This window comes from Sinocyclocheilus anshuiensis, unplaced genomic scaffold (assembly GCF_001515605.1).
Source record: "Sinocyclocheilus anshuiensis isolate Anshui unplaced genomic scaffold, SAMN03320099.WGS_v1.1 scaffold949, whole genome shotgun sequence".
NCBI lineage: Eukaryota > Metazoa > Chordata > Actinopteri > Cypriniformes > Cyprinidae > Sinocyclocheilus > Sinocyclocheilus anshuiensis.
In genome coordinates, this window is record NW_015554135.1 from 332,104 (window position 1) to 342,005 (window position 9,902).

General features: G+C 36.0%; 1 protein-coding gene across 2 annotated transcripts in view; it reads left to right on the forward strand.

Moving 5' to 3' along the window:
- The window catches only part of LOC107670374 (UPF0606 protein KIAA1549), a 56,412-nt gene that overhangs the window by 16,112 nt on the left and 30,398 nt on the right, over nt 1–9,902 (forward strand). The gene's annotated exons all lie outside the window — the stretch shown is intronic.

A 9,902-nucleotide genomic window follows, 5' to 3' on the forward strand; every position in this document is an offset into this window, starting at 1 on the left:
GGACCATCGCACTCTGAACAGATGGTTACATCTGAGCACAGCAAGCTTTATGGGGAATTAATTAATCAATATAAAATTTAATAAAATAGATTAATTAATTTTAAAAAAGATTGGAATTTATAGTAGATTCTGGAATATTTAAAAACCTCCTGCACTATGAAAAGTTTTGAATAATTAGCCTAAGTTCTTTTTAATGGTTTTGAAAGAAGTCTCCTATGTTCACCAAGACTGCATTCATTTGATCAAAAATACAGTAATATCATGAAATCGTATTACAATTTAAAAGGTTTGTTTTCTAATGGCTGGTGTAAATTCTGCTTTGCCATCACAGGAATAAATTACATTTTAAAATATATTAAAATAAAAAACAGTAATTTTAAATGATAATATTTCAGAGTAGTGATTTTTTTACTGGTTTTTGTCTGGTAGGTCATGGACACACTCATTTTGCTATTTTGCTGTTGAAGAATCATGAATACTCATGAAGAGTTTAGTAGCAATAAAACCATAAAAGCATCATAATCATCAGAATTTGCACCATGTTTTACAGAGTTGTCAAAAGATCAAAGTTTCAGTGTGAGAGGTGCGTCTCTTTCTACTCTCTACAGGAGTCTGGCTGCTTTGTAGTCGAAGGGTCCAGAAGTTTACGCAGTGAGTTCAGTCCAGCCCTGAGCACGAAACCCTCACAGTGACACAGTCTTCAGGGCCTCTCCAGTTACAGGCCTGGCCTTCCTGTCTTTCGAAGAAGGCTGAGGGAGTAGGGGGGGAACGTGCAGGGAACTTGAGCGTCCTCCAGTGAATTACACAATACGCCAGCTATGGAAAGTCTGCTTCTCTGGAGACCATCCCAATGTTAGGAGTTAAAGTGTATCCCCACCTTCCTCATTACATCCCCTCCCCTGTCTCAGTCGCTCTGAGGTTTTTTATTTTTCTCGTTCTCATCTCTCTCGCAGTCGGAGTCTTTCTGCATCCAGTTTGCACTCAAGTTCGGCTCTTTGTCTTGAGTGTATTAGCACACAGGAACAAGGTTGTGTGCCATTCAGAATTGATTTGACATTGCCTTAAATTCCGGTTTTAATTCAAATTTAAATTTAACAGGTGGTTCCCACAGTCCTTGAAAACATTGAAAGGTCATGGAAATTTATTTAGTATAAAATTGAATGTAAAATTGTGTACTTATGCTGTTCTAAAAAAAAATACCCATGTGAGTGCAGTCTCTATTAAATGGTTTTTAAAAACTGTAGTCATTACAAACTGGTGCAATATTGGTTATTGTTTTGTTTGTACGTGTATGAATTATATGACAAAATAATATATGGTTTACATTATTATAGAGGATATATCATCTAATGCTCAACTTTTAAATAATCTTTTAAAATACTAATAATTTAATAACACAGTTAAGTTAGGGGTGCGTGATATCAAGATTTTGGATCGTGGATGATTAAAATGTCTCCACGATCTGTTTTTGTATAAATATCTTAGTATTGTGCTACAGCGCACATTCTGTCAGTTGCAGGTCTGGCTCCTCCGTCTCAATATAGGCTACTGTACAATGCGTCATACATTCACATCAAATGTTAACAGCAGTATAGTTGCACTCACGGGACACTGCACTTATTTGCAATCACAAAAGTACATTATTTGCATGTGCTTTAAAGCCTTGCCGGTTAAACATTTTATTTGCGTGTTGTTCTGACATGCGCTTTTTCTAAGCGCGTACACCTGAAGTGCGCATGAGATTTTTTTTCGTCTGATATGATATTTTTGCCATATCGCCCACCCCTAAGTTAAATGTAATCTTGCCTCAAAATAAATGTCCCATTTTTCATACTGTACATTAGGGCTGCACGATATATCAAAATTATCGAAATAGCGCAAATGTAGGCTACATATCATGATATGCATATCGCAATGGCATGCAATATCTGAATTATTATTTTAATAGGCTACTTGTAAACGTTGCGAAAAGTTAATTGTGTGACTTGCTTGACGTAAAAAAAAAAAAAGAGTTATAAAGTGTAATAAGTTGCAGGAAACAACTCGTTGCGGTCTCTTACTGTCTGACACACACCTGAAGCGTGCGCACAAGCAAATGCTGCTCCATCTGAAAGAACTGCAAGTTCGAGTCGCTTATAACGTGCATTTGAACAAGCAACACGCATCAAACATCTTTCAAACATGAGAAGCATTTATGAATGTCTTGTCCAACAAAAGACAACATTTAATACCTTTTTACTCCAAACCCACTTCATAACGTCATTCGAGTGTTTGAAATAAAAATCCTTCTGTGAGATGTATGGCTTCTTACGCAGAATAAGACATGCAACATATTATTTAGTATTCTATGCAGTGATAAAGGCTATGCCGATTAGCATTGCATTATGAATATACTTTATTATAATGAAAATTATAATAAGATCATCTCAGATAAACCATATATATTGTGTTTATTAGTCACGTTGAATCAATGAAAGCAGTTCAGCTACAGCAATAGGGATTTCCTGGAGCGACCTGCATTTTCTTTCTTCTGCGGAGCAGATTTGGAGTTTCAGCGCAAGAGCGCCCTCTGGTCTTCGGGTGGAGCAGTATTTACTACTGATCACAGAACCCTGCTTCTCTGACAAGCTGCACATGTAAAAAATCATAGCCTTTGCCAAATCGCGATTGCAGTTTAATTTCGATGAATCGTGCAGCCCTAGTCTTAAGAGAACGTGAACAGTTTGGAAAGAAATAGGATTTGGAGCGAGAGGATCCCAGCAGCCTAATACTGTAAACCTGCAGCTGTCTGTCAAACAACAAAAGAAAAAGAGAAAATCACTCACTGATCTTTACTGACTAACATTTGTAGCTTTATTATGAATCAGTCTATATTAATTCATGGGAAGACAATGCAGTGTTTTAGTTTTACATTTGATTATTGAGTTTCTGTATTGTTTATTACTTGAATGCTACTGTTAAATATATCTAATGTAAGCCTGCCTGAAAGTTAAAGCACTGTTTATTTCATTTGTATCTTTGTTGTTTTTAGATTTGTGACATTGCTTTTTATGTAATGCTAAAACTCTGCTGGTCACTTTCAGAAGTTGTAGTTAATGTAAAACGTATGCATTGGTTATATAATTTTTTGTTTTTCAATATTTTTCAATATAATTTAAATTAATTTCACACACTTAAAGCAATATCGTATCCCATATTCAATATCGCATTATTTAACAAGGTATCGCATGTCACATTTTTCTTCAATATCGCACAGCCCTACTGTACATTATGATGTTGTGAGGCCTAAATTCACTTGCAGCATTTAAAACAACATCTTTTTAGCTTACATTGGTTTATTTTTTAAATGTAATAAATTTAAAATAAAATTTCTATTCATTTTCTATTAGGAATTATCTGCTGCTTTGTGTCAACTAGAATTTTAATATTGTGCATTCCCATAACAAATGACTGGAGGAATCATGGAAAAATCGTGCAAAGTAATTGAAAGTGTGGGGAAAAGGATTTAAGCAAGTAGAATTTGTAGTTAAGTGCATATCCAGTAAATTCCTCTTCAACATTAAATTCAACATCCTGTGTGGCCAACTTGATTTAAATGTAATCATGAATTAAAAAGCGAGCCATTTCTTAAATTCTCAGTTTTGCCTAAAGCTGTGCAGGAGAGATGGACTCCAGCATTTATGGTGACCATCAGCAGACATGACCTCAGTCTGATCAATGGAAACAGTCAGAGAAACGGTGTTTCGCCTGACATGACTCTGCTCTGCCTGTGTGCCATGTTAGGTAATGTGTGCCAGCCTGATTTTACTCAAAACACAGTCAGCCTCTCAACCAGATGTTAGGCTATAAAATTCAGGTGAATTTGACTATTAGTACTTTTTCACTTTGGAAAATTGTCTCAGGCATATGCTTACAATAACAAGACTGTTCGTGACATGAGGGAAGCCACTGGTATGCTGTGTTATTTTTCGTTTGTACTTCATAGTAGTTCAATCTATGGCTGTACATGGGAAATTTCAGTCGTCCAGAGCACTTAGCCGCTGATAAGACGAACAACAGAGCTCTGTTCAGTGTCAGAGGGGCCGATTCCATCCCTTACGTCGCTCTCACATTGCTCTTTTTATTTAAATAATTTTTGGGGGGAGAAAGACATCACTTATTTTATTCAGCGAGGATGCATTAAACTGATCAAAAGTGACAGTAAAGTCATTTATAATGTTACAATGCAAATATTGAGCAGCACAGAAATAAATGAAATTTTAATATGTTCAAATAGAAATTAGTTATTTTAAATTGTAATAATATTTCACAATATTACTGTTTTTAACTGTATTTTTTATCAAATAAATGCACCCTTGTTGAGCATAAGAGAAAAAGCAATCAGAACAATCTGCAAAACATCTTCATTTGTGTCCCACGGGAAAAAGAAAATCATACAAGTTTGCAACACTGTGATGGGTAAACGATGAAAGAATGTACATTTTTAGGTGAAATACTCCTTTTAAAAGTGATTGGGATATAATATCTGATTTCCATTTTAAATGGGTGTTATTCTCAGCTTAAATTGAGTTTGTTAGTATACAAAAATATGCAGAAGTATAGACTACAAACAAGACGGTTGTCTGGCTGAAGGATGTAGTACACAATATTGCATGTTGTAAATTGTAAATGTAATACTAGAGAAACCACCTAAAATGACAGCGTCTTCCCTCCATAAAGGCATTCTGAGATAAAACGAACATCAGCACAGGCTCTGCATTGATTGTTCGATTAGGCAGCGCTCAGGGAGTCTGTGCCAGCGTTAGGCAGAGGCAGTCATGCAATGGGATCAGCTTAAAACAGAAACATGTGTGGGCAAAGACCTTTCCTTTCCTTTGCTTTTTTTTTTCCTCATTTACCCCTTTTCTCTGGAATAGCAACAGCCAGCAAATGAGACTTTCCCTGGAAGGAGCCTGGCAAATGGAAGGAAATGACATCATTGGGGGGTTGTAATTGATGTCTCAGTGTTTTCAGCAGTATATGTCTTGGCTATAGTCTATGGGTAAACGATGAAAGAATGTACATTTTTAGGTGAAATACTCCTTTTAAAAGTGATTGGGATATAATATCTGATTTCCATTTTAAATGGGTGTTATTCTCAGCTTAAATTGAGTTTGTTAGTATACAAAAATATGCAGAAGTATAGACTACAAACAAGACGGTTGTCTGGCTGAAGGATGTAGTACACAATATTGCATGTTGTAAATTGTAAATGTAATACTAGAGAAACCACCTAAAATGACAGCGTCTTCCCTCCATAAAGGCATTCTGAGATAAAACGAACATCAGCACAGGCTCTGCATTGATTGTTCGATTAGGCAGCGCTCAGGGAGTCTGTGCCAGCGTTAGGCAGAGGCAGTCATGCAATGGGATCAGCTTAAAACAGAAACATGTGTGGGCAAAGACCTTTCCTTTCCTTTGCTTTTTTTTTCCTCATTTACCCCTTTTCTCTGGAATAGCAACAGCCAGCAAATGAGACTTTCCCTGGAAGGAGCCTGGCAAATGGAAGGAAATGACATCATTGGGGGGTTGTAATTGATGTCTCAGTGTTTTCAGCAGTATATGTCTTGGCTATAGTCTTACTTGTTGTGTGTTGCACAGCTGCTCTCTTCAAATTAGACTGTGTTAGACTAAAAGTTGCAGGTACGTCCCATAAATTGCTCACTAAGTTGATGCCGAGCAGGTAAGTAGATTTAACAAATTAAACTAAGATTCAGTCATCTACTGGTTTAAACAAACAACAAAACTACCCGAAATGTTTTTGGAAGAAGGGTTTTATGCTCACAAAGGCTGCATTAATTTGATCAAAACGCAGTAAAAACCGTAATGCTGTGAAATATTACAATTTAAAACAACTGCTATCTATTTTAATACATTTTAAAATGTAATTTATTCCTGAAAGCTGCAAAGCTGAATATTCAGCAGCCATTACTTCAGTCTTCAGTGTCTCATGATCCTTCAGAAATCATTCTAATATACTGATTTGGTGCTCAAGAAAATTTCTTCTTATTGTAATTGTTGAAAACTGTTGCAACGCTTAATATTTTTGTGGAAACCATGATACTTTTTTTTTTTCAAGATTCTTTCATGAATGGAAAGTTTAAAAACAGCATTTATTGGAAATATGAATCTTTTATAACAATGTAAAAGTCTTTACTGTCACTTTTGATCAATTTATTGTGTCCTTGCTAAATAAAAGTATTCATTTATTAAAAAAATAAATAAAATTACTGACCTCGAACATTTGAATAGTAGGCTGTATAGGCATTATATGGCAAATTATGTGCCAAAATACCATGATATTTTAATGTGATGCCACCACTGTACCAAGGTACCACTACTTTTCTACAGTTAGTAAGTTTTGTAAGCTGACTTACAAAAAGTCATATGAATACAATGTTCAAACTGAGTTATTTGTAAGCTTTACAAACGAATGCTATCAAATGAATCAGCCTCAAAATATTTGACAATAAGATATCATCATATGTCAAACGTTCTGGCTCATATTTGTCGGTGAAAAATCATTCAAAGAGTCTGATTGTTCAGCAGATGATCAGATTGTTTTGGTTCTGTTTGGGATGGGTTTATTGGGTTATTTCTCCCACTTACCACAGGACAGGAATTTAGGGAGGAGCAAATTACATTTGGGTGTGCTAAACTGAATCATTTATATGGCATTGATCTCATTTTCAGCCTCCTTGTGGTTTCAGCCTAAGACATCATCCTTTTCACAAAGACAAAGAGAGAAATAGACGGAAAGACATACTGACATCGACCGTAATCCTGTTTCTGCCACAGTTTCATTTAATTTTAGATCCCTTTGTGTTTTATTTTGAAAGCATTATGCAACACACTTCATCCGTTGTTCACAAAGGAGGTCATCAATCGGTCATAAGCGTTATTTTATTAGCTGTGTGGCCATGAAGAGCTCAAAATAGAGTAGCTCACTGTTTCCTTTTGTGATGATAATTACCTCACTGTCTCTGTAGTTCTTCATCTCGCAGCTCTTTTGTATTTGACAACAACAGCCTGTCTTTTAAACACCTTTTCAATGTTTTCCAGCAGTTTTAAGCATCACACGAGCTGTTTTTGATGGGGTAAAACAGGTGTTTTTTACACTACCATTGAAAAATTTTAACCAAACTATGTTACAGACTTTTCATTAAGACCCTAAAGGATCATATCAACTTGTGGAAAATGGGCATCCTATGACCCCTTTAAATTAAACTGGTAATTTTATGCATCACTTTTAAATACTGCAAGTAGTTTTTGTCACTGTGCATCGTCCCATTGACATTTACATTTGCATCTGACACGTATCTCTGGGTAGATCTCACTGTCTGTGAAAGCGATAGCTCTAACAATTGCCAGACTGCTCATGCGTTACACGATTGCATTTCTGTACCAGGTGGCAAAGGGAGTCATTGCCGCACTGTTGTGTGGAGTCAAGGTATTTCCCCTGCTGCCCGTCTGTCGGGCGAGAGGCTGCCTGCCATTACTCACGATAAACACTGCTCATTTAGGCTGAAGGTGACCCTCTTACAATTAATTATTGAACTTGTCCGTCAATCAGGATTATTAAGTCACTCCATCATTAATTACTTTATTGTCTTTGCTTTGAATGTTTTTAGAGTTTCCGTTGGTGCCATTTTTTTTACATCATCTTGCTTGGTCCGGCTCACCTACAAAAGCAACTGTGCAACAAGAACATATTGTTAGAGTACTGGTTTCAATTATCATACTGAAAGAAATATAAGTGGACTTCATCAGACGACATATTATAGAAAAGAAAGACATGATTAGGGCTAGACAAAGTAGCTAAAATAATTGTAATATTTTACATTTTTCATTTCATCATTTCATTTTTTGACTATATTCAGTATAACTCTATAATAACAATATTACCCAAACAGCTATTGTTTATCAAGTAGATTTAAGAAAATACAGTAAAAAAAAAAGAAGCCAGGCATGTTTTTCACACTTGAGGCATTATAGTATTTTTTCTATTTATATGCACCAATATAACCCAACATAATAATAAACATCAATATTTACTAGATATAAAAGTCATTTTACTAGAATATCTTAATATATGAAAAATGACTTAAGACTTTTGTGAACATTTTTGAATAGTAAGACACAATTTGTTGATCAGTTAATTAGGCTAATTCATTGAAATTGACCATTTAAAATGATTCATGGAACTGAATCAAACTTAAGCGATTTTACTACTTATCGAGGGTCAGACTATTGTTTTTACATAGTGATTTAAACTATATATTTTATTATTTTACTGCAAACTGTTTGGCAGCACAACAGCTCTGGCAAGACACTTCCAGGACTAAATGTATGCAATTTTGTAGTCAGCTGCCACTCTAGCGCAATGTCAAATAACACACTGTTTACCCAACTAGAAATGTCACAGTTCAAAAACAACATAACCCACCTATTTGTTTACTTATATCATTAATAATAGTAGGGTACAGACTGGACTGTTCCACTTTCTGCAGGCTTTTGCTTAACTTAGGACAGAGTCCTCTTTGCTTGTCAATCATAGACTGTTACATGACTTTCAGCTATAGTGTTTTTAAAACTGGGTCAACGATCCATTTTGATAGGCCTAGCACAGAAATGTGTGTTTGTGGCTTTAATGTTTTATTGAATGGCTCCTGAGGGAATAGGGATCAGAGATTAGAAATCTAAATGTCCAAGCACTCATTTGATGAGGTCAGAGGTCAGGCAGTAATCTGTCCCTCTTCTGTCCCATTCGTTAGCTTTAGGCTTGCTCAGTGACCTGAGAAATGGTGGATTAACAATTGATGTTTGGTAAAGATAGTTGAACACATTAGTATTCACCCGTGTGCCACATTAAGACTAATTAATGACTCTCACCTTCCCTCTGAAAGAGACTCGTACATCAAACTGTGGATATTGATGATTCCTGTGAGTTTTAGAGCTTCATCAATCATTCAGCTGAAATGGCATAATAATTTTCTATTAGGTTTGTGGTTTGTGGTTTCTTTAGAGCTGTACATCAGTACTCTATTTTAGGTTTACTGAGATTTCGTGTCAGTGTGCAGCATACTGTATACTGTGTCCCAATTTGCATACTATATACTAAATAGTAGGCAAGATGAGAATCAATGCGTCCCAAAATGATATGATTTTAAAAAGTAAGGTAAAGATTTTGAAGCTTTTTTGTGTGGCTTTTCAAAAATGTAGATAAATTGCATGTTTTGGAGCTAATATTATCATTTTCAGCTTTTTTAATTAAAGTGGTGAGGTCTTTTTTTTAAGCTAGGTTAAGTTAATTGTATGAACTTAACAACCCTCTACATTGCGAGTAAATCACTCGCATATGCGACTAAATCTTCACTCTGGGCGACTAAATGAGGTCTAATATTAGCCAATTGCTAATAAATTCTCAGATTTTACTCGCCAGTGTGTGAGTTGGAGGCTAAATATAAGTTTAGCTCAGATATATTTTCACTCGCCGAACACTCTCTGACTGAGCGCATCAGAGTTTCACTCTCCGCCAAGCGATCTGTGCTGTGTTTCAGTTCATCTGAATGGATGTGCAACGCACCTGTATTTAACGTACCGTAAACTCTAGTGTGAAGGCGCATGACTCGCCGTCGCTTTGTTTCACACACACGCAGCGAGAGAGAGAATTGACGCGCTACCTATGCGCGCTACATGTAAACGATATTCTTTGTTGTATTTTGCTGTCAAAATAACGGAGTTCCTTTGGAATTCTTCAGCTTTTAAGAACTACCGCTTTCTCCGGTAGTGGGCGGAACTAATGCGCAAACGGCAATCTCATTGGCTGGTGCTCACCTATTATCGTCCCTGTTTTGATTTCA